The sequence below is a fragment of the Mus musculus genome, chromosome 1, assembly GCF_000001635.26.
Source record: "Mus musculus strain C57BL/6J chromosome 1, GRCm38.p6 C57BL/6J".
NCBI lineage: Eukaryota > Metazoa > Chordata > Mammalia > Rodentia > Muridae > Mus > Mus musculus.
This window is the reverse complement of record NC_000067.6, coordinates 31,019,188-31,045,436: the sequence shown is the minus strand read 5'-3', so window position 1 is coordinate 31,045,436 and position 26,249 is coordinate 31,019,188. Positions and strand designations below refer to the sequence as shown.

At 42.0% G+C, this 26,249-nt stretch overlaps 2 long non-coding RNA genes across 7 annotated transcripts in view; one reads left to right on the top strand and one right to left on the bottom strand.

Annotated features, from left to right (window-relative positions):
- Gm29669 (predicted gene 29669) overlaps positions 1-26,249 on the top strand; it is a 77,267-nt gene extending 51,018 nt beyond the window's left edge. The window contains exons 3-4 of the long non-coding RNA NR_136907.1: positions 24,474-24,585; positions 25,752-26,249. This is a non-coding gene — a long non-coding RNA (predicted gene 29669). The remainder of the gene's footprint in view (positions 1-24,473; positions 24,586-25,751) is intronic.
- Gm28644 lies at positions 663-26,109 on the bottom strand. 6 transcript variants are annotated; one of them, XR_373288.3, is made up of 3 exons: positions 25,830-26,109; positions 3,454-3,559; positions 663-2,485 (listed from the first exon to the last, which is right to left on the bottom strand). It is a non-coding gene; the product is annotated as a predicted gene 28644 (long non-coding RNA). The 6 variants fall into 6 exon arrangements; XR_373286.4 differs by lacking the exon at positions 25,830-26,109 and adding an exon at positions 11,250-11,602; XR_373287.2 differs by lacking the exon at positions 25,830-26,109 and adding an exon at positions 7,651-7,689.

The following is a 26,249-nucleotide window of genomic DNA, read 5'->3' as shown; positions in this document are numbered from 1 at the left end:
GAGTGATAGATTACTCATGCAGCCTAGAGGATTGATAATTCCTCCATTCACTAACACTGAACTGTGAAATTTCCCGTGATACTGTCAGGATATTATTTACCAATATGAGAATCAAAACACAAACTGTTTGAACTTTTCATGATTCCTAAGAGATTAGAAACAAAGCAACTCTGGTCTCTCTGCTCTTTAGGAAAGCAGAGAGACACACAGAAACATTGTTTATAAGTGAACTGAATTCTAGACTCCCTTCTGTGAGAACTTAATCAATTCACACAGTTGTTCAAAGGTACAGACAGTTACTCTATGAGCAAGTCTATATATCTTACACTACAAATTAGGTCACCTTAAAAATAAAAGGAAAATCATCTTCTTTGATGCTTTTTTTAAAAAATATATCATATTTTAAGAGATTAGATCAGAATGTTGAAGCTGTAAAAGCTCCATATAATCCTTAAGATGCTTTTTTTTTTGTAAAAGAAAACTTCCTAGAAACAAGTCACAGAGAGAAGTGTGTGGGTGACTATAGTTCTGAAGTAGAAAGAAGAATTTCCAGTTAATTCCCTCTTGAACGTCTAAAATGCTGCCCACAGACACTACTGAGAAGACATTTGACATGAACTGGCAAGGTAAATAATAAGGAAGATAAATAATCCAGTAACCTATAGTTGCATGTTTATGTCTTTATATGATAAAATAATAAAATCAATTAACAGAGGTTTTAAGGTAACACGTGCTAATGCCTTGGGACATACAGTAGATGACAAAATGCAAAGAAAATGCAAGAACAGTTCAAGTCCTGAGGCCAGCCAATTTCAGCAACAGGGGGGTGGTTATGTTAAGGGAGTGTTAAAGAGAGACTGGAGAAATGGCTCCACACTAAAGAGCACTCCAGTCAGGCAGCTCACAATTACTTGAGCTTCAAGGGATCTGATTCCCTCTCTGGTGTCCATGGGTGGCTGTACTTTCACCACACACATTCAGTCAGACAGACAGACAGACAGACACACACACACACACAAACACACATTTTTTAAAATGTTTTAAGTGTTTCTGGACTGGCCAGCACAATTCCACACCCTGTGAGAGCTGGTAGCTATAACAGTTTATTTATGCCATGGCTTATGACTTGTAGTTTTTAATTTAACAGTATTAAAAAAAATTGTCAGGGAAGGAAAATACTCCCTTCTAAAAATGAAGGAGCAGGGGGAGTGTTCACAGTGGAACCAAGGATTGATTCAAAAGTACCTTGGAAACAGACACAGTGTCACAAACCTCACAACTTAGGATTCAGGGATGCAAGCAGGTCACACATTGGAGGCAGCCTAGTCTGTGTAGGAAGACTAGGTCTCAAAAGCACAGACAGGTGACCCATGTAGTGAATGTCTGCTGTGAAAGCCCCGAGGTCTAAGGTAAGTACTGGAGGAAATGAACCAACTCCTACAACTTGCCCTCTGACCTCTGCCTGCATGCACATACATGATAATGATAATAATAATAATATAAAATCTGCTTGAACTTAAAAACCAGACAAGCAAAGAGCCTTCTATATGTAATATTATTCCAGTTGTGTTATTCATGTTGTATGTTTGTAAAAAAAAAAACAAACATAAAAACTGTACTTCATATTAATATGTACCTTTTCAGCTTATTATTTTTATACTACTGTATACATACAAACACACACATATATAGATGGTTGGTGTGGGAAGGGGGACTTTAATCCAGGGACCCATGCATGCCAGCCCAGTCCTGTGTATTTTTGTAAATGTATAATTTATATCTTTTAAATTTCATTCTAAAAAATGAGGTGATAAACTTAATTTCTAGGGTAAATATTAACCCTAATCCACTTCAGCTATGATAGACAGCTACGGGCATTTGATACATTACAGTCATAAAACTACAGAGCTAGGAGACGTCATAGAGGATCCTCTCCTACACTTCTATTTTACAGGTATAGAAATGGAGCAATAGACAGTAAAGTGACCAGGCCAAGGTCCAGATGAATCAGCTGCAGACCACATGGCGAGGTCAGGACTCAGCTTCATCTTCCCTCCAGTGCTTCAGCCAACCTCCTGTAGGAGAACAAAACCCTCAGCTACACAGAAAGTCCTCCCCATTCTTGGGCATGTCAGCATCTGAAGAAAACAGTAGGATCAGTGAAGAATATTTGGGGCATAAATAGCAATATAATAAGGCATCAGTTAAAAACTCATTTGGGGAAGATTTTTTTTAAGTGTTGAAAGAAATAAAACCAGCAATTATTTGGCTATACTAACAGTTAGGGGCAGAGGCAGCTGCCGAGCAGCAAAGCCACCTCCGATGTATCAGACTCCGAGTACCTGGCAGTTTGTAGGGCAACTGCTCTCCATCATGGTGTATTTTGACAAGCTGTGTTTGAGATCCACCTCTTCTGCACTTTAGCCTGCTTCTGGGCCATGGAGACTCAAGCAATTTGCATAAATACTTCATGATTTCATAGGGACTGTCCCCAGGAGAAGAAGGAAAAACAAAACAAAACTACAAATGAATCTAAGGAACCTATCAGAAAGTTCTGTTGGTTACTCTGCCTACTGTTTGACTTGTTTTTCCTTTCTAAAGTTATTCGTAAATACTTAAGGACAACCAACTCAATTTAAAATTGTGGTCTTTTCTCTCTTGTGCTCTCTGAAGGTCGTGGCCAGCCTCCAAGTTTAATGAGGCCCCACTAAGGGCCAGGCACCATCCTCAGAAATAAGTATCCTTTCTTCCTTCAAGAAGCAGATAGAGAAATGAGCTTATGGTGCAATGGTGTGTGTTTGGCTCTAGAAGAGATCAGAACTGTGCTTGGGCATCTGGGACCCAGCTCATTTTTGTCTGTTTCTATATTCTGCTCCTCTCTACAGGATCTGCCACCTACAATAAGGACAAACCCCAATGAAGCCTTACATCTGCAACCCCAAATTCTGGTCAACTTTTTTTTTCCATTTTTTATTAGGTATTTAGCTCATTTACATTTCCAATGCTATACCAAAAGTCCCCCATAGCCACCCACCCCCACTCCCCTACCCACCCACTCCCCTTTTTTGGCCCTGGCGTTCCCCTGTACTGGGGCATATAAAGTTTGCGTGTCCAATGGGCCTCTCTTTCCAGTGATGGCCGCCTAGGCCATCTTTTGATACATATGCAGCTAGAGTCAAGAGCTCCGGGGTACTGGTTAGTTCATAATGTTGTTCCACCTATAGGGTTGCAGATCCCTTTAGCTCCTTGGGTACTTTCTCTAGCTCCTTCATTGGGGGCCATGTGATCCATCCAATAGCCGACTGTGAGCATCCACTTCTATGTTTGCTAGGCCCAGGCATACTCTGACAAGAGACAGCTATATCAGGGTCTGGTCAATTTTATCTAAGCAATTTTTTTAATGTACAAAGTCCAACATCAAGAAGAACTTACCTAAAATTTTCATATACATACCTGCAAAGACTACAGTATGAGAAACACTCTTGATTTTCTGTTGCTTTTCCAGGCAGAGAATTAACTCCAAAAGGCAGACTATGTAACACAAGGTGTACGTTTCGCCCTATAAAGAGACTCCATTATGTTTGGGGACAACGTGTTTGCACATCCTGAAGCTTTGTTACATAGTTTCACAGTCTCTCTCCTACCCAAAGATAACAGTGTGGCTTTGTCCAGCTAGTGAAATTTTATGGAAATCAGCTAATAGGTTCTGGAAAGTTTTTAATTTAGATAAATATTAAATATCCCAGTTGCTTAAGATGTTTCAACTGCATGCCCTCTTAGCTAATACTGAAATATTCCTTGCACAGCTTGCATGGTCCTGTTTCTCTCTTAACCTCACTGCTAACAGCAATGCCCTTACATGTAATAAAGTGAATGGGTTCCACCAGAAATTACGCATCATGCATGAACTTGGGGGGGGGGGGAATCACTTTTTAATTAAGCATTGATTCTATGTATAATTTCTCTAAGGAAAATTGCGAAGTTAAAACTTTATCTCAAACGGCTTTTTTGAAAACAAACATCTAAACCTGTCTGCCCTTGAGCACCCTCTCCAAAGGAGGGACAGATCCTCTCCAGCCCCCAACATTTCAGTGTAGATTGATGTAAGCCAATTGTGATAGTCTCAATTTCTTAGTAAAATGAATAACTTACACCGGGATAGTGAAGCAACTCTCGTCAAGTGGGCTAGTTCTCATGTGGCCTTAGGGGATGTACTATCAGGAAAAGTGGGGCATGATGGAATTGCCTTCCTGTGCAGCTGCTATCTTGCAGCGATGGAGGGTGAAGCCTGAGGATTCAGCAGCCACACTAAGGCTGGGATCCCCAGGAAGTGACAGGAGCCTGTGTCCTTAGCGGCAGGGCTGAGTCAATCTCAGAACAAGACTACCTCCATACTCCTTCCCACAGCCTTGTTTACAGGTTTACCATCTTTGTTTGTATTTCTTTTTACTATGCCAAAAATATCCTAAGTGACATTTAGGTTCCAACTAATTTTAAATGTGTAAACAAATAGGAAAACCACAAGGCACATACTTTCCTCTCTGCAAACTCAGAAAAAAATCATTAAAAAGTAAAAGAAAAATCATAGCTAGGCCACCTGATATAACACGTAGACAGGCCTATAATCCCAGAAGTGGCAGGAATCGGTTACAGAGTCAAGTCCTGCCATGGGCTACAGAAAAATAATCTATTTAAATCAAAGTACTTTCTAGTTTTGAGCCTCCCTGATAAATTCAAAATCATGAAATAATAATTTGTGCTTCAGGAAAAACTTTAAAATATAGTTGGCATCTGAAATCTGACATGGGTGTAGATTCTAATGATTCTTTTTTTAGATTCCCGGCAATGATTTAAAATTCTCAAAGCTATCCTATGAGAGTTTACTAGAGGGTAAATGCACTTGCTGTAGAAACTTGGCGACCTGAAGTCAATTTCCAGAACTTATAGTAAGAGAGAGAACCTTCCCCAGCAAGCTGTCCTCTGGACCTCTAAATGTGTGCTGTGGCATGTGCACCCACCACACATATCATGCAGCCACCCACAAGAAGTAACATTTTACAAAAGGGTAACTGTTACTAGAAATTGTTCATTAATATCAATTGTGTGCAGAGCACTATGCTGATCGCGTGGTTCTCACAAGAAATGTGTAAGTTTATTACTATTACTATCAGTAAAGTATCAAATTATGCCTTACTAGCTAAGTAAGTTGCTGAAGTTTTAACCCAGCTTTCTCACTTTTGATTTGGATGAGCATCAATACTTACCCCTCTGAAGTGTTGCTGCAAGGGTAAATGAGATATTTCATGTAAAGTGTTAATGTAGAAAAATAACTTTTATTCACCTGATGTAATTGTCATCTCAGAGGCTTACTGAGGCTTACTGCTGAATAAGCGCACCTTTTCTAGCTATTTCTGAACTCTTGGCTGGCTGGTTCAACCCAGTTGTTCTGGCTCAAACTGTTCTCCAAGTTGACTGATTCACTCTGTCTTCTCTCAGCTTCTCACTGGATTGCTCTGCTTGGCCTCAAAATAACTCTGGCAATACGTTCTACATCTTCTGGCTCCTTGTTCTCTGGCTTCAACTGCTTCTGCTGCACAAGATGAAATGATCTGAATTCAACTCCACTACACTGCCTCTCCTATGCTGACTGACTGTACTGAACTGACTGACTAAACTCAGAGCTCTCTCTCTCTCTCTCTCTCTCTCTCTCTCTCTCTCTCTCTCTCTCCTGAGTGCTGGGATTAAAAGCTTGTACCACCAGGCCCACATCTGGTGGTGAAATGCTTAGGCTTTTTTTGTTTTGTTTTGTTTTTCGAGACAGGGTTTTTCTGTGTTGCCTCGGCTGTCCTGGAACTTACTTTGTAGACCAGACTGGCCTGGATCTCAGAAATCCGCCTGCCTCTGCCTCTCGAGTGCTGGGATTAAAAGCGTCCGCCACCACGCCCAGCATGCTTAGGCTTTTCTTTACCTGAAACTTGTTCTATACCAGGCTGGCCTTGAACTCAGAGATCTGCTTGCCTCCTCTTGCCCGGGTCTATATTGCTGCCAGATCATACAGATCGATAAGTTCTTTGGATGTGAACCTTTGCCAGAGCTGCCATGTTGTTGGATTAAAATCACTCTACGTTAATGTATCACTAGATTTGATTCCAAAGATATCGTAGCACCAAAAGATTAAGACAAGTGAAATATATATATATATATATTTCACTTGTCTTAATATATATGTGTGTGAAGTATATATATATATATATATATGTATATATATATATATATGTGTGTGTGTGTGTGTGTGTGTGTGTGTGTGTGTGAAATATATATATTCACTTGTCTTAATCTTTTGATATATATATATATATATATATATATATATATATATATATATATATCCTTTGATATCAAGGTTATAGTACCCAAAATCTTTAACTTCTTTAAATGAAACAGGAGGGGCAGTTATTTCTGAAGGTTGAGGAAAAAAAAATTTTGAAACTGTATGGATTACTGAGATGAGTCTGTGAGTAAAGGTGCCTGCCTCCAAGGCTGAGGGCTTCGGTTCAGTCTCTAGAAGCCAAACAAACCCTTGGGAGGTGTTCTCTCCACTCCGCACACAAACCTGTTGCAGGAAATATTAAAAAAGAACCCCGGCAGCCTGGCCGACCATGCACTGGCGGGCAATGGCCAACCTGTTATTATTGCATGGAGACTCTCTGGGCAGGAGCTTCTGAAATGTCTCCACCCAGGTCACTAGGTTCCCACTGGCAGGTCGTTGCCACACCAGCCCCGTGCTTAAAATCCCCCATGGCCTTTGTGGTGCACCTCAGGCAAACCCACTCTTTGCCACCGTATGAAGGAAAACACAACACAAACTTCATTCAGAAACAACGGTAACTCAATCTTTGAGCACTGCAACTAAAATCCTAATCTTATAAGCCTTATTAAGTCTAAATTCTCTGGTGGCATATCCTGATGGACCTGCCATTGAAACTGGAAGCCGCAGCTACCTTGTCCTCAATGCTATCCCCCATTCAAAAAGACCTAACTTCCCCCGGCTTCCTCTCTTCCCTGTCCAACCCGGAAGTCCCTCCTAGTCACCCAGTGATTGGCTCCTTTATTCATTAGGGGATTGGTTCACAAGAAGTCACCTGAGTATGTGACTCACCCCCTTGTCTGCTGCCCCTCCCAGGAGAGCAGAATTAGCTTCAAAATACAAACAGTACCAGGCCCATCCACAACACAAACCTATGGTATAATCTTGCACATCTCACACACACAATGAAAAATGTTTAAAAATTTAAATTGAGTTCTTAGAATTTTAGTAGAATGTATGTATTAAATATGTTAGTTGTTTAAATGCAAGTTAATAACAAAACAAATTGTGGGAAAGCTCTGTCCTGATTGGGTTGTTTGTTTGTTTGTTTGTTTGTTTTTAGTTGCTTGTTTTGTTTTGTTTTCTATTGATGTTGGTTTGGAGCTTTATTTGCTTTTGTTGTTTTGTTTTGGTCAAATTGACCCAAGTTAGAGCATTTTCTAAGACCTCAACTGAGAAAAATGCCTCCATAAGATGATCTATCGGCAAGTCTGTGAGGCATCTTCTTTTGTTGTTGTTTTATTTTTGTTTTTAAAGAACTATTTATGTTATATATACCATACCGGTCTTCAGACACACCAGAAGAGGGCATCGGATCCCATTATAGATGGTTGTGAGCCACTATGTGGTTGCTGGGAATTGAACTCAGGACCCCTGGAAGAGCAGTCAGTGCTCTTAACTGCTGAGCCATCTCCCCATCTCCATGAGGCATTTTCTTAAGGATTGATGTATGGGTACCCAGGTCACTATAGATGCTGCCGCTCTGGGCAGATGCTCCTGGATTGTATAAGAAAGCACTCTGAGCAAGGCATGGGAAACAAGTTAGTAAAAGGCACTCTTCCATGGTCTCTGCCTCAGTTCCTGCCTCCAGGTTCCTGTCTTGGGTTCTGTTGTGACTTACCTGAAGTGATGAAAGGAATGTGTAAGCCAAATAAACCTTTTCCTCCACAAGTTGCTTTTGGGTGTGGTGTTTTAATCATAGCAACAGAAAGATGATGAAGACAAGCTCTTAGAGACTAACCATTTTCATTCATATGGACTTACCTTTTAGACCCTGGCCCCGTTCTTGCTCAGTGTTTACAAATGACCAGAAACATAGAGCAAAGTTATAAAGAGCTGTATCTCTCTGACCTTCTTTTTTACTTTGTGCCTCATCACTTTAAAGCACTTTCTCTACAATGATCACAACACTGAAAATCTCTTAATAAAACACCAACTCATAGACGTTCGTGTCATTAATCCCTCTGCATTCCCAGTGTAACTTGTGGCTAAATGAAGAACTAGTTGGAAAAACTAAAAAAATATCACTTATCTTAATCATGCTACGAATGGCATTGATACATTTTCAGAATTCTTTTAAAATGTTAGAAATTGTAGGCAAAATACCAACATTAAGTGTGATACAAGCAAGTCACTCTTCAGTTGTTATTCATGTGGTTTCCTTTGTTACAAGAAAACAAAAGAGCTAAGCAGGCATGCAATAGCTAACAACCTACAGACTCAAGGATCTGACAAAACTAAAACTAAGGATAACAGCCTGGAGGAACAGGCAGGCCTGTTATCCCAACAACTTGGAGGCTGAGGGAGCAGGATTCCAAATTAAAGCCTGACTGAGCTACAGAGTGAATTTAAGACCAAGCTGGTTAACTCAATGAGATCCTGTGTTTAAAGGGTAAGAGAGAAAGTGAGGACAGAACTTAGTGGCAGAGTGTCATGAGGCCCGGATATAGTTCTCTAAAACATCACATTAAAAATAAATAAATAAATAAATAAATAAGCCTTGAGGGATGGAATGGAGGAAGGCCAGAGGAAGACAAGAGAGAGACCGAAGGAGGGAAGTCGAGGAGGCCTGACACATGATGAGTTACACAAATTGGACCTTCACTCCCATGTGATAGTGCAGAATCATTGGTCAACCAGCAATAATAGTTTGCAAAGTACTTAGAAGCAATGCCCTAAGCTGCCTTAAATATATAATTAGAAGAAAAAGATCCCAAGGTTACAGTGACTTCTTCTCAATGAGGTTGTGTTTTCCACTTGTTCTTACTGGCCCTAAGACAACTTTTGTCCCTTCAGTATCTGCTGTAAAATCTGAACCATCCCAAGGACAGCAAGGCGAGTCCCAGTGAAGTTGAAACTTGTCACAACCCTCAATAAGCAGAAGCTGAAAATAAAGACTTTAATCTGTCTACCAGTCAGTTGTATAACCCTGTCAGTAATTCTGTGAATCCACCTATGAAAAAGATCAGCAAAAGTTAAAGGTTTCATTGCACAAGTAGATACCCACATCGGTCCCTTTGCCAGCAAGGCCAGGTGAAATAAAGAGCTCCATTGTTTGCGTAGGTTGACCTAGCAACTTGGGAAGGGTTTCTTTTCACTAATTTAGTAGACAGGATAGAATAGATTGAAGTAGTTGTTTTCAAGTAGAAGCACTTCAAAGTAGAACTTAAGAACACTGAAGCTGAGGTGACCTGAGTTTGAATCCTGGCTCTGAGCTCCCAGCAAATCAAATTAACCCTGTAGGACGCAGTCTCCCCATTGTAAGACAAGGGGGATGGTAACACTCAAACTTAGACTGCTACTTGGCATTCAGCACCCACTTTCCCTCCTCCATAAGCAACAAAGTTCTTAAATTGAACTGGACTGAGAATGACTATGGTAAAACTTACGATGAGATGTAGTCACCTGAGTCCAGCATATAAGAGTGAGACTTCCTCTCTTGCTCTTCTCCCTAGACTATACAACAACAGCCAGAGCTCAACAGCCTCCTTTGTCTCTATGATAGCTCTGGGAATGCATGCCAAAGGTGCCAGGGGAACTGAGAGAAGCAGAACTGCTGCTTACCCTTTGGCATCAACCCTGAACCGACCACTGTACTCCATAAATGGGAAAGATAAAGAAACTGACCAAAGCTGTCAGGTACAAGAATCTAACTCCCTCTCAGTCTACTAATCCTCATTGGTAACACAGTCATCAAAGAAAGGCTTTGAGAGCAAAACAGGCCCTGTATGTATGTATGTATGTATGTATGTATGTATGTATGTGTACGTGTGTATAATAGATAATTCTGGTCGTTAGTAGTACAGCATTATTAGTTGAGATAAATAGTTACAGGAATAAGATACCACTTCCCTTGTGGACCAATGGCATTAAATAACTATAAAGGCATAGAATCTGTCCCAGGAAGCAACTCCATTGTGTCTTAGTTAGAGTTACTATTGCTCTGGTGAAACACCATGACCAAAGGGAATATGAGGAGGGTAGGGTTTATTTGGCTTACACTTCCAGGTAATAGTGCATCACTGAGGGAAGTCAGATCTTTAACTCAAGCAGGGCAGGAACCTGGAGCCAGGAACTGATGCAGCGGCCATAGAAGGGTGTGACTTACTGGCTGGCTTCTGGTGCAATCACTAAGAAAGTTCCCTGTAGCTGGATTTTATGGAGGCATTTTCTCAATTGAGGTTCCCTCCTTTCCAATGACTCTAGCTTGTGTCAAGTTGACATAAAACTATCCAGCACAAGGTGTAAGAATAAATTACCCGCAGTAAGAAAAAGAGGTTAGATGGACCTGGAACAGCTCCTAATCCCCATGGTAACCATGTGCTTCCTGCATCAAGTGTTGCCAAGTGTTCTCAGTGTGCAAAATGTGAATAGTAATAAGAAATGTAAAATAGAAAATAAAGGGGTATGTGGGGGGGGGAGGAGAGAGGGAAGGAGGGAGAGAGAGACAGAGACAGAGACAGAGAGAGGATTTTGTAAAAATACATTAAGTTCACTTCCTAATGTCAATTTCAATTAACAAGGATAGAACTATAGATATGTTAAAGAGCTTTAGAAAGGGGAATACATCAAAAGCAATGTAGGGAGCAGAAAGCTCAAAACTCTTATTATTATATGTGCTCCATAAATTTATAATTTCTCACCAGTGTACTGCCAAGAGTCACCTACAACTGACAACTCACCCAGATGTTGGGGGCACATGCCTTTAATCCCAGTACTCTCCAGGCAGAGGAAGGTCAAAAGCCCAGTTCCAGGACAGCCAGGACTACAGGGAAAAACCCTTTCTTTAAAACCCTGATAACTCTCGTTATCAAACATGTCAGTGGTTCTGTAAACACCACAAGAGGAAAATACACAAACATTGACAACATGTAAAAGTCACCTGTCAGTTCAGTACAGCTTCTGCTGTCTGCTGAGTTCTCGTGTTGAGCAAGGTCAGGTCAGATTTTGAATTTTAAAAATACTTCCTCTTCTCCTAGTTGTTTGGATTTCACAATGTAAGGCTATGGGACTCCACTATGTTCTTTCTCACTAGCTGAGAGCTGTAACTTATTGACTTACCAGAACTGTCTTTCCATTAACAGGGTGGAGAGTCTGCATGGGCCAGCTTTGTCCTGCATACTTGGCACACACTTGCTTCCTGCTGTGTGGCATAACTACACTCCAGTATAGGATTCAGCTGAACTAAAAATGTAGGCCATGGAAGTGAAATATGGGTCAATTTACTACAATCCAAGTTTGCCATTAAGTAATTGCAGGTCTGAGAGTCCTTGATCAATGCCGAGACTATAGTTAATTTCTAACTGCTATACTTAACTCGAAAATAAATGAGAAAATCAGGACACACACTTTAAGGGGATTTTTCACTCCTGAAAACTCAGCCGTCAATACATCAACAAGGAAGAACTAGCTCAAACTCAAGACCTGTGTGATCACAACCCCCACGACAAACGGACTAGAAGTAAACATTCAACAGATTAGAACTCTTCCTTTTTTCTATAAGCTTGTAGGATGAATTAATTCGAATCCACCAGAAATTTGTTTCAGAGTCTCCACCTCTGAGTCCAACAGGTTTTAAAGCAACAGATAAATCTACAAGTTCCTTTTGTACCTGTCAGAAAAAATTATCCACCAGTTCTTTCTCTTCCATCCTTATGTTTTGGTATTGAAGCAACTATTTTTTGCCTTCTTTTGTTTGTCTCCTCCTCCCCCTCTTCCTCCTCCTCTTTTTCTTCTTGTTTTTGGTTCCTCCTCCTCCTCTTCCAATATTCAGTTTTCCTTTTTTTTTTTTTATAATACATCTGGGAGTGTTTTCCTATTTGAGTTACATGATTTTTATCTGTAAATGTTCAGACCTGTTGGGCTCAGGTTTGGGGAGGATTATCAATTAATATTTCTATTAACTAAGAAACATAGTGAAACACGGAAGCTGAAATTGCATATCTGAAAACAGTACCTGAAGGCCTGCGTCCTAGGCTCATTACAGCCTTGCCAATATGATTTGGGACAAGGTTACTATTCCTTCTGAATGGCTGCCTTGTACCTGATACAGAGCAACCATTTAATTGGATCCTATTTCATAGGAAAGAATACACACATGCACATAAACACACTAACACACATACACACCATCACACACATGAGGTGGATGCACACATGGAAGTCAGAGGACAACTTTTAGGAGTCAGTTCTTTCCTTCCACTGTGGGTTCTGGGGACTGACTTTAGGCCATGATAACTTACCTGGTAAAGCCATCTCATCAACCGAATTGTCAGTTTTAAAATTCTAGCAAGAAAAGTGAAACTAAATGCTATATAGAAACTATGCCTGGATTGCCATATTCTAACATAAAATGAGTCAGCATTGTTTTTGCTATTATTGTTTTAGGTTTGAAAACTATTTATTAGGGCTTACAGAAGATCCCCGGGTATGTCTGGAGGAGAAAATGAAGTTTTAACAGCTAAGCCATTGGAGTTAAGCTGGCATGTTCAGCTGCTTGGCAGACAAGCAGCCACATGGCAATGAGATGAGCTTGAGAAAGAAGGAAGCCAAAATGCCAGGGAAAGCATACTTGAGCTCAGGTCAACATCCAAGACAAAGAAAAGCAATGGTTGTGGCTCTGTAACAACTCACAACCGCACTTTATCAGGTCCCCAGCCAGAAGCAGCAGCACACACCTTTAATCTCAGCCCTCTGGAGGCAGAGGCAAGCAGATCTCTGAGTTCAAGGCCACCTAGGTCTACAAACCAAGTTCCAGGCCACCCAGGGCTATATAGTGAGACCCTTTCTCAAAACAAATAAATAAACACAGACACACAGAGTCAGACAGACAGACAGAGACAGAGAGACAGAGACATAGGGAATCCAGTCCATGCATTCATTTCATTCAACTTTACCCCTAATGTAATTATTTCACAAGCTCCTGTGTTCTCAGGAAGAGGTTAAATCCCATTGTGCAGGATTTACCAAAGTAGCTAGTTACATCAAAACAAATGTAAACAAGAAGTACATAATACCCTCAAAGCACAAATGATGGATGGATAGTTACTATTAAGCAGTACATAGAAGAAAGGGGTAGCATAGGATGGAAGCAAAGAAGATACATTTAGCTGAACCTGTAACAGCAGAACGAGGTGGGTGAGGGAGAGAGTGGGTCTCTAATTCTTGACATGTACGTACTGCAGAGTAAGCACATTCGATGCACTTCTCTAGGCTTCAGGAGTTTATTAACAATTGCAGTTGAACTCACTTTCTTTTCTATGTTTTATTTGAGTGTGGATGTCTCTGTCTGTCTGTCTGTCTGTCTCCCAAGAGCAGGAAGAATACTTTTGTTTTATATATCCTGTTGTCCTTTGTTTTGTATTGTATGCTCTCTCATACAACCCAGGACCACCATGTGACCAGGGAGGGCACAATCCCCCCACCTCCCAATAGACCTCTCTATCGCTGGGTTAAAGCACTGACTGGGTCATAATCTAACTAACTCGGGAACTCCCCTTCCAGGCACACACTCAGTGCACTTGCACTCCCTCATATGCAGGTCTTAGACCGTAATGTATGTATAGGTATATCTTAGGTTTGCTGTGATAAAACATCATGACCAAAAAAAGCAGCTTGGGCAGGAAAGGGTTAATTTCGTCTTCCATAACAATCCATCACTGAGGGACATTAGAACAGGAGCTCAAAACAAGAATCTGGAGGCAGGAAATGAAGCAGAGACCTCAACCATAAACCCTGTTAGGCTTGCTCTATCTGCTTGACCTGAGGGGAGAGGGAGGGGGGAACAATTCCAGGACTGATTAAAGGAAGCTGTATTTAGAATTGGCCAGCCTCTCCCCATTGGGGTTTCAGAGAGCAGCCGCTCACTGGCTTTCGAGGTCTCTTTTATAGGGAATGGTTAAGGTTGATAGGGAACAGCTGTCAAGATAGTTGGCTGTTCCAGCAATACCTCTCCTGGGCATATATCCAGAAGAAGCCCCAACTGGTAAGAAGGACACATGCTCCACTATGTTCATAGCAGCCTTATTTATAATAGCCAGAAACTGGAAAGAACCCAGATGCCCCTCAACAGAGGAATGGATACAGAAAATGTGGTACATCTACACAATGGAGTACTACTCAGCTATTAAAAAGAATGAATTTATGAAATTCCTAGCCAAATGGATGGACCTGGAGAGCATCATCCTGAGTGAGGTAACACAATCACAAAGGAACTCACACAATATGTACTCACTGATAAGTGGATACTAGCCCAAAACCTAGGATACCCACGATATAAGATACAATTTCCTAAACACATGAAACTCAAGAAAAATGAAGACTGAAGTGTGGACACTATGCCCCTCCTTAGAAGTGGGAACAAAACACCCATGGAAGGAGTTACAGAAACAAAGTTTGGAGCTGAGATGAAAGGATGGACCATGTAGAGACTGCCATATCCAGGGATCCACCCCATAATCAGCATCCAAACGCTGACACCATTGCATATACTAGCAAGATTTTATCGAAAGGACCCAGATGTAGCTGTCTCTTGTGAGACTATGCCGGGGCCTAGCAAACACAGAAGTGGATGCTCACAGTCAGCTAATGGATGGATCACAGGGCTCCCAATGGAGGAGCTAGAGAAAGTACCCAAGGAGCTAAAGGGATCTTCAACCCTATAGGTGGAACAACATTATGAACTAACCAGTACCCCTGAGCTCTTGACTCTAGCTGCATATGTATCAAAAGATGGCCTAGTCGGCCATCACTGGAAAGAGAGGCCCATTGGACACGCAGACTTTGTGTGCCCCGGTACAGGGGAACGCCAGGGCCAAAGGGGGGGAGTGGGTGGGTAGGGGAGTGGGGGTGGGTGGGTAAGGGGGACTTTTGGTATAGCATTGGAAATGTAAATGAGCTAAATACCTAATAAAAAATGGAAAAAAATAAATAAATAAATTAGGCTGCTATGAAAAAAAAAAAAAAAAAAAGATAGTTGGCTGTTAGCACCTGGCTAGAGGAGGAGGGGGCTCAGGGCTCAAGGCTGCCTGTAGCATAGAGGAAGAATGCATCATGTGGCAAGAGAGTCATCAACATCTCTGCAAAACATTTCCGTAAAGCAAAGGGGCAGTCAGAGTTTAACAAGGCAAACGGGTAGGCATTCATCATGGAGTCACCAGTTCAGGTTAGGTTGAAAAATACCATGGTTTGCAGAATGCATCAGGCTTTGGAAACCAATTTGCTCTCTGTCTTAGGGTTTCTATTCCTGCTCAGACATCATGGCCAAGAAGCAAGTTGGGGAGGAAAGGGTTTATTCAGGTTATACTTCCATGTTGTTGTTCATCACCAAGGAAGTCAGGACTGGAACTCAAGCAGGTCAGGAAGCAGGAGCTGATGCAGAGGCCATGGAGGGATGTTACTGACTTGCTTCCCCTGGCTTGCTCAGCCTGCTTTTTTATAAAACCAAGACTACCAGCCCAGGGATGGCACCACCCACAATGGGCTCTTCCCCTCTCCACCTTGATCAATAATTAAGAAAATGTCTTACAGTCGGATCTCATGGAGGCATTTCTTCAACTGAAGCTCTTTTCTCTGTAATAACTCCAGCCTGTGTCAAGTTGACACACAAAACCAGCAAGTACATCTCGTTAGTACAATGTGGCTCCTGTTTCAGTTACACATGCTTTCTTATGAAACACAGGACCACTTAGCCCGGGATAGCACCACCCACAATGCACCACGCTTTTGCACATCAATAATCCATCGAGAAAAAAATGGCTTGCCTAGAGGCTGATCTGACGGGATTTCCTCTCAATTGAGATTCCTCCTCCTCACATGACTCTAGCTTGCATCAAAAGTATGGGTTTTTTCCTTCTAGTTTAAATTCCACCCAAGTCTTTCTCTTTATCACAAATAAACAAATGCAGTTGAAGGTCTGGGTAGATTACTGAATAGTGAAGAGCCCGACTACTTGCTCTCTTGCAGAGAACCAGAGTTCAGTTGTCAACACTCACGCTGCCTGATTCACAACCATCTGTAGCTCCATCTCCAGGGAATGCAGTACTGTCTTCAGTACCTTCACTCAGACATGCACAGACACTCACACACAGGATCGCATATATAATTCAAAAAAATAAAACTCAATCTTTTTTAAAGTGTAATTGGTTGGTAGTGGAGGTGTCAAACACTAATGGAACTTCCATTGTGCCAAGATGGACATCCTAATGGAACTGAGCAGTGTTCAAGTGGTTTCTATAACTAGCTATGTGATATTTTCATTTGTGACTTAAATTAGGAAAAAAAATGTCATTTTATTTAATGAAAGGTTCACGTGTCCTTTACTAATCCTCTGGGTTCTTCTCCATCCAATCACATTGACAATACAGGCCAACCACCACACTCAGCAAGACTGCTTCCGTGACAAGGAGGAAGCAGAATGAATAGAAAGAAATAGGAAGTAGGAAGTACAAAGTAGGAAGTACTTTCTCTCTGAGGTGGACAGTGACTCTGGAAGTTGCACGTTGCCCTAAATTACACTATTTGTGTCAGTTAAAAGCACTCAGTCTATATTGGCTCATCTATCTCCTGTTGTTTGTTCTGCTGACAAAAACCATAATACGGTCTGCAGAATGAGAGGTCCTGTTCAGTGGGTCCATCACCATCACCATGGGAGACCATTTAAATGCAGAAGTAATTAGATGGTTTTCTTTGTTAAAGAGAACCACTTTCAAGGATCATCAAAAAAAAATTATAAAATAAGTGTCCCGTGTCTTGGTCAGGGCTTCTATTTCTGCACTAACATCATGACCAAGAAGCAAATTGGTGAGGGAAGGGTTTATTCAACTTACACTTCCACATTGCTGTTCATCACTTAACGAAGTTAGGACTGGAACTCAAGCAGGCCAGGAAGCAGGAGCTGATGCAGAGGCCATGGAGGGATGTTCTTTACTGGCTTGCCTCCCCTGGCTTGCTCAGTCTGCTCTCTTATAGAGCCCAAGACTACCAGCCCAGAGATGGTACTACCTACAAAGGGCCCTCCCACCTTGATCACTAATTGAGAAAATGCCTTATGCTGGATCCCACGGAGGCATTTCCTCACCTGAAGTTCCTTTACCTGTAATAACTCCAGCTGTGTCAAGTTGATACAAAACCAGCCAGTTCAGTTCTGGGTGGCTTTTTTTTTTTTTTTTGATGTTTAAGTGCATTCTTGAATATTGTACACAATGTATGCTTACAATTTAAATTCCACAAAGACAGAAAAATAATTCAATGTCTCTGTGATAAGCACAATTAAAGACAGTGTATTTATTTAGAGCAGGTTATTACAGAATTTTCTGTGATCATTCACTCTTAGAAAAATAATGTCTTCTCATGAATCCCACATTTCCTAGACACAATTTTTAAAGCTGTAGAAATAAAGTGTGTGTTTAAAAAAAAAGTGTGACCAACAAGATATCTCCCTGAGCAAGGGCACATGTCACCAAGGCTGGTGTTCAACCCCTACCGGTGTTCAACCCCAAAGCCCCACATCATCAAGAGAATTAACTCTACAAGTTTGTCCTCTGATCTCTACATGCACAGCATGACCTTTGAGCACCCAATTTGCATATGCAGAAAGAGAGACAGAGTGAGTCAAATTAAATAGATTTTTTTTTAAGATAGAAATTCTCAAGTGGACTTGCTGCATGGATTATAACATATGCAGAAGCCTCAGGGCTTATTATGGCCAGCTTTGTGAAATAGTAATTCATTCACTGGTAAGAACACGCACTTCCCATAGCTGTTGAAGTAGGTGCCTCCCCTACAGAAAAGGAACTTTGGCTTTTTTAAATACTTTGAGTTAATCAGTGATAAGCTTCAAGGTCCTATATCCAAAGATACCTTTAAACACATGACAGTAATTTAATATATATATTTACATCATTAATTTAAATATATAAAAATAAAATGGTTCAAAGGGAAGGCTTTGATGGTGGCGCACGCCTTTAATCCCAGAACTCAGGAGGCAGAGGCAGGCAGATCTCTGCATTCAAGGCCAGCCTGGTCTACAGATTGAGTTTCAGGTCAGCCAGGGCTGCACAGAGAAACCTTTCAGGAAAAAAAAAAAGGGGGGGGGGTGCTTGGATGAGATTCTAGTAAAGAATTCTGAGCTTCCCAACAACCAAGACAAATAGAAATCGAGGCATTAGTTCCTTTATCTTGCTGTGATAAAAGAAATTACATGAGTTCTTGTCAATTTATAAATACTTTCCTGGTACAAAATCACTGTGTGAGTGCATATGGATGGGAAAATAAGAGACACTGGATACTAAGAGGGTCAAAATGTTCAACTGCTGCTTTGAAGATTCTGTGGGGACATTTCTCAAGTTCTGTGTTTTTAACCGTATTGATATGTAGCCCTAACTGTCTAAGTAGATCAGGCTGCCCTCAAATCTGTGGCAAGCTTCTTGCCTCTGTTTCCTGGGTATTGGGGCTCACATTTCAAGTATTTTTAATGGAAATTTTTGAAGTGAATTGTTAGGGAATTGTTTGAGCTACTATTGAGTTCTTCATAAACTCTTGTTGTAACTTGATTCAAGGGACTCAGCTTAAAGACACCAGATTAGACCTAGAAAGACAGCAATGTTAAGACCCAGTTCATAGACTTAACACCCATGTAAAAGTCAAGCTCACATAGTGTCATGGTTTGAAAATGCTTGGCCCAGGAAGTGGCACTATTTGGAGGTGTGACCCTATTGGAGTAGGTGTGCCACTGTGGGCTTGGGCTTTAAGACACTCATCCTAGCTGCCTGGAACTCGGTCTTCCACTATCAGCCTTCAGATGAAGATGTAGAACTCTTAGCTCTGCCTGCACCATGCCTGCCTATATGTTTCCATGTTCCCATCTTCATGATAGGAGACTCAACTTCTGAACCTATAAACCAGTCCCAATTAAATGTCATTTATAAGACTTTCCTTGGTCATTGTGTCTGTTCATAGCAGCAAAACCCTAAGACTGAAGCTGGTACCAGGGACTGGGGTATTGCTGTGATAGGCCTGACCATGCTTTTGTTTGCAGGAATGTAGATTTGGGGACTTTGGATTTAGAAAACAGTGGAATGCTTTAAATGGGACTTAATGGGCCATCTAAGTAGGAACATAGAAGACTGAGAGTTACTGAGAGTGATTTGAATTGTGAAGACCTGGCCCAAGTGGTTTCAGTGGAGAAGAATTTCAGTATGTGATTTAGAAGTTGTTTTTGTAGTATTTTGGTGAAGAACATGGCTGCTTTTTGCCCTTGTCTGAATAGTCTTCCTGAGACTAAGGTAAAGAGACTCAGATTAATTGCATTGACAAAGGAAGTCTCAGAAACGGCCATCATAGACCTTGTTCTCTGGCTAAGTCTCATGAAGAGCATTTTAAATAAGCATAGCAGGTTTAGAAAGAAACAGAAAAATCTAAAATATATGATTTGAGTATTAAAGGGGTACCAGGAGAAGTGGTTTCCTTGGGGCAAGATCCTATCCAGCTAAATTTAAATCCAGGCATGGTGGTACATACCTTTAATTCCAGGAGATAAAGCCAAGCGGATCTCTGAGTTCAAGGCCAGCCTGAGACACAGCAAGTTCTAGGTGAAGCAAAGCTTAAATCCAGGCATGATGGTACACATATTTAATCCCAGGAGACGAGCATACAGATCTTTGAGTTCAAAGTCAATATCTAGATCAAGATCCAGGGCAGCCAAACTTAGGCAGTGAAAGAGTTGGAAAAGAGGAAATTAGTGATAATGTAATAGAACAAGGTGGCCATGTTCCATCTTCTGCAAGCAGCAGAACTCAGCTGCTTCAGCCATGTGGCTCTGGCTTTAGAGTGATAAATAGAAGGGTGTCTTAGGGTTTCTATTCCTGCACAAATGTCATGACCAAGAAACAGTTGGGGAGGAAAGGGTTTATTCAGCTTACACTTCCATACTGCTGTTCATCACCAAGGAAGTCGGGACTGGAACTCAAGCAGGGAAGGAAGCAAGAGCTGATGTAGAGGCCATGGAGGCATGTTTTTACTGGCTTGCTCAGCCTGCTCTCTTATAGAACCCAAGACTATCAGCCCAGAGATGGCCCCACTCACAAGGGGCCTTTCCCCCTTGATCACTAATTGAGAAAATGCCTTACAGCTGGATTTCATGGAGGCATCTCCCCAACTGAAGCTCCTTTCTCTGTGATGACTCCAGCTGTGTCAAGTTGACACAAAACTAGCCAGTACAAAGGGACTACAGGGGACAATGGATAATGCTTGTTAGCTGGAGCTAAGAAGTTAGGGGTGATTAAAAGTCACCCAGGTGGTACTGGTTTTGAAGGCATAAAGGGGTCATGACGAACAACTGAGGCTTGGCACTGTGACAGGCCATGGAAAGCCATTGGTACAGGTACAGCTTCAATTGCAGTTGACTTCCCAGGACTGAAGGGGTCATGCAAAGTATTTGAGGCTTGGCACCATGAAGAAAGCCTATAAGAGGTTATTGGGGATGCCTAGTTGCAGCAGAAGATCCCAGTGTATTGGAGATGGCAGTACTGAGATGCCAAAGCTTTTAAATTCAGACTCCATTTTAGAGAACCTGACCAGAGTTTGAACTCAGGTAGACTAACCTGCTGGTATCTAACATTAGTTGCCCCCTCCCCCCCCCCAACAAAACCTGAGCCTAACTCCAGTTTCTAGGCTAATCCCCAACAAGAGCAGAGTCTCCAGGTTACACCCCCAACAAGACCAGTGTCTCCTGGATATTCCTCCAACAAACCTGCACCCTCAGGTTACAAGCCCACCCCCTGCCTAATAACCACCAATGCAGAAGAGAGCAGAAGTTAAGTTTATGATATGACTCCCAGCATCAGCCAATTATGTTAAAGGCCACAGCAGCTTTCCAATTAGATGCTTGCACACGTATTCCCTGCTTGCTGCTTACTATAAAGTCTTGCCCCTATAGACATGCGGTGCTCCGCCACCACCAAAACCATCCTGCATGATAAGGGGGGGGGGGGGCGACGGGACGAACTAGCTTGAATAGAATAAAGACCCTGCTGCTGTGAGTTGCATCAGATTGGCTCTTGTGTGTTGTATTCTTGGGGATCACTAACATTTCCCTGGTACAACAGTTCCATGGGATGATCACCAAAAACACCAGCACCAGTGGAATGGATCAACCCGAGCAACTTGAGTGCTACAGGGGGCAGAGTTGGAGAAGTGATGCCAGCCCTTTGGAGGAGCCAAGAAGAGCAAGTGTGGATCCCAGACATTGACACAAAAAGCTGTAACATTGAAGCTGCCTTGGAGACCCCACAATTTTCAAGATGCCAGAGCCATGGGATATCTCCTGAGGAAAGCTACTAACAGAGTAGAACCAGCCTAGTAAAAGAACTTTATTGCAGTCAACAAAGATAAAAAAGGAGTTGGAGATCTGAAAACTGCTTTGACATCAGACATGAAGATGCAGTGTTTGGAGTCTGCCCAGCTGGTTTCCTGTCTTGGTTTGGGATTACAGTTAAGTGATTGGATGGACCTCAGAAGATACTTTGAACTTTGGAATTTTAACATTGATGAGGCTGCTATAGACTATGAGGACTTTGGAACTTGGACTAAATGTACTTTTTTATTATGCTATGGCTAGATATAGCCCCCATAGACTCATTTGTTTGAACAAGCCTATAGGGGCCAAGGAGTGGAATAAAATAGTTTAAATATGCTTAGCCCAGGGAGTGGCACTATTTGGAGGTGTGTCCTTATTGGAGTAGGTGAGTCATTGTGGCATGGGCTTTAAGATCCTCATCCTAGCTGCCTGGAACTTCACTAGCAGCTTTCAGATGAAGATTTGGAACTCCCAGCTCTGTTCCATGCCTGCCTGGATGCTGCCATGCTCCCATCTTGGTGATAGTGGACTCAACCTCTGAACCTGTAAACCAGCCCCAATTAAATGTTGTCCTTTATAAGACTTGCCTTGAGGGGCTAGAGAGATGTCTCAACGGTTAAGAGCACTGGCTGTTCTTCCAGAGGTCCTAAGTTAAATTCCCAGTAACCACATGGTGGCTCATAACCATCTATAATGGAATCTGATGCCCTCTTCTGGTGTGTCTGAAGAGAGAGACAATGTATTCACATAAAACAAATAAATAAATCTTTTTTTTTTTATTTGACTCAATATATTTCTCATTAACACCATCATTCAGTTGGATTTTTCTTTTTTTTTATTTATTTTAATTAGGTATTTTCCTCACCCACATTTCCAGTACCATCCCAAAAGTCCCCCATACCCTCCCCCCCACTCCCCTACCCATCCACTCCCACTTCTTGGCCCTGGCATTCCCCTATACTGAGGCATATAAAGTTTGCACGACCAATGGGCCTCTCTTTCCACTGATGGCCGACTAGGTCATCTTCTGATACATATGCAGCTAGAGACATGAGCTCCGGGGGATACTGGTTAGTTCATATTGTTGTTCCACCTATAGGGTTGCAGACCCCTTTATCTCCTTGGGTACTTTCTCTAGCTCCTCCATTGGGGGCCCTGTGATCCATCCAATAGCTAACTGTGAGCATCCACTTCTGTGTTTGCTAGGCCCTGGCATAGTCTCACAAGAGTCAGCTATATCTTGGTCATGGTGTCTGTTCACAGCAGTAAAACCCTAACTAAAATACATAGTCTGCCTACAAAAGACAAAGAAGGGCAAGGTGGATAGATAAACTGTTGAGATCTGTGGGCTTCAATATCAGGGACAGAACCTACCTCAGAACCTCAGAAAATAAAATGGAGAGAAAATGAGGGAGATAACCAGTGTTAGCCTCTGGCCTCGAGGTTCACAGGTACATGCACAAACATGCATCTGATCACATGTATATGCACATGTGCATACATATACACAGAGAGAGGGGGGAGAGAGATGGACAGAGACAGACAGAGAGACAGACAGACAGAGACAAAGGTAAAGACAGAGACAGAGGCAGAGAGAGGCATAGAGAACCAGCCTTTCTGAAAGTGTACTTGTAGACATTCTACACTAGATTATTTGACGCTACTTTTCAATTAGGAAGATCTTGGGACCCTACTCTAAAGCCTCTAAATGAGAACTTGGGATGTGCATTTGAAACTCTGCCCTGATGGTAAGTTCTGGTGAATTGTGTACATATGGTGCTAACCAGTTATGATGTCTGGATCCATTCATCCCTCTAGAGTGGGCCTGGATACTGAGGCTAAATTTGCAGACACTGCCATTACCATAAGCACTTTGGCTAGGATCTTCCAATGAGGAATACTACAGAGAGACTGGAAGAGTCAGAAAGGGCACAGAACAGGCCAGTTCCCCTATCGTTTGCCTACTATCCAAGGATGTATCACCCAGCTGCCCATCTCTACTCCAAAAGTTCTGCTTGTTTCTAACAGCTGGTTCTGGGTGCCACTCCTTCCATCTCTGCCAGCACGGTGGTACTCAGAGCACTAGCATCATTTAAGTCTGGATTCCTGCTCCAGAGGGCTATGCCCTCCTAAGGAAGCAGTGTTTCCAGGCAGCTGCTTCTCCCCAGTGCCTTTATTACAGCTTCACAGCTTCACAGTGGCTAGGTCCACACACCCTCTTCCCTCGTGCTGTGTCTGAGACTGTTTCATTCCATGCCTCTCTCTGTGTGAGTGTCCCTGTACTCTTTCAGTCCTTTAATACATATATAACCAACCCTGCAAGTGAGTCCTGTGTTGAGATAATTAGTGTGAGACATACATATACACATACACACAAAACAGAGAGAGAGAGAGAGAGAGAGAGAGAGAGAGAGAGAGAGAAAGAGAGAGAGAGATGACAGAAACTAATGTTTTGAGTGCTAGTGGCTTGGGGGATTAGGGATACATTTCCCTATGATCTCCCTTAGTTATCAATTGCCCAAATTGGTACTCATAGGTAAGTCTGATACAGTAACATAGGTCACTGTGTTTTATTACATTCATTTCTTTTCTTAAAGCTTCCAGTTTCAAATGACCTAGTTACAAAGTTTAAATTTTTATCATTGAAAATAATAAATGAAGAAAGAGGAGGGAGAGAAAAAAAGAGAAAATGAAGGATTCTGTGGTCTTTTTTAGATAAATAAATAAAAGTCTAATCTCATTTTTTTTCAGAAAGGATCCATGTATGAGTCTTTGAACAGAGAAAAAATTCTCAAAAGAATATTACTCATCTTAAAGACTTCCATGGAATAAAGTTCATGAAGTGTCTGCAATAGAAAAATAAGTAAGCATTATACATTTTCCATGAGAATGCCCATGGTGTTATTATTAGGAACATCCTAAAAGTGACTCCACCTCTGTTAGGATGTGGCTTCAACTTGAGGTATTTGCTTCCATCCATGCCTCATCTACAGGTTCCTGCCTCTCTGCTTCGACTCAGCCTTTTCTCTCTGCAGATTCCTGTTCAATATGCAAATGTCTGGAGTAGTCTCACAATGGGGACTCAACACAAGCTGGAAGTGGCACGCCTTGCCTTCCTTCTAGTAAGCCTTCCCTGGGTTCAGTCTGCTCTGAATGGCCATGGCACTGCTTTTATGTATACATTTTACATCCAAGTTGGCTTATGGACAATCTTTCCTTCTAGATAGCAGACGCTCCGGGGACACTCTATGTGTCTTACATACCCTATGTTCACACTGTCCAAATGAATAGTCCTCTATTTCATGAGTCATTCCTTCTCCTATTATATTGTAGCCATAATCAATATTCCTACAACTATAGAAGCTATAAGTGTTTAAAAGCATCTAAAATGCCTTATATGATCCATATGGTGTTATGAAATCTTTCTGCTTTGCCTTGATCTGCATATACAGAATGTATAACAGGCTGACCAACACAAACTTAGAGAGGACCTGCTGGAGCTCAAGATTTCGGGTGTGTCTCTTCAGATTCTTGGTCTTACAGACTTGGGCATGACAGCAGTGGGACATGAGCAGGGTCTCATCTCATGGAAAACAGGACTCAGAGAAAAGGAAGGGAGAGGGGAAGATTCAGTCTTCCACAGGAAGCCACGAGTGATTACTTCCCTCCAACTAAATCCCACCTCCTCAAGTTTCCACACACCACACCCCCCAATGAACTGAAAGAACCCTAGCATGGAATATGTCTACTTTGATCCCAGCACTCCAGAGGCAGGAGCAGGTGGAGTCCCTGTTTTGCTTAGTATAGTTTTAGCTTGTAACCAGTTCTGGGATAAGGCATTTAACTCATGATGCTGTGGGCACCTTGCATCTCCAAGCTAACCACTGCATAATTTTGCCCATACATTAGACATGTATCTTTTAATGCTACCTTGGGTATAACTTTTACACTTTCACTTTTACCTTGAGGCTCTATGGACTTCACTAACCTTCTCAGGGTCATATAATGAGACAGGGGTTATTTTATCAGGGAGCCTGGCAGATGCTCTTTTCAATGACACCACACAGTCTCTCGGGAAGTTGCTGATGATGACAGCGATGAGCTCACCTGACAGACTGCTCTTTCTCCCTCTTCGGAGACTCACATCCACACCAGGAAGAACCCAGAGGAGTGACTCAGAATTCCCAGCATCAGTGCCAGCTTGTGTGCTGCTGTTCTGACCGTGAATGTGACGATCATGCCAGGGAGTCAGATGTCTGCTGGATTTAGAAAAGGATCGAAGGTCATGAAGGGAAACAACAAGCCTAAGGGCTGCCAGGAGTTCTGTAGCTCTTACAACACCTCTTTACCACCCTTCCCAGCCAGGAGCATAGCTACCAGAAGAGGAGGGACAACAAGGGGGAGGAAGGGATGGCTTACTACCCTCCTCTTCTTCCTACCCTGAAAACACCCATGTTACTGGCATTCTCTACAGAGGATTCATAGCATAAATGATGACATATAATAAAGAGAAAATTTAACAACTTT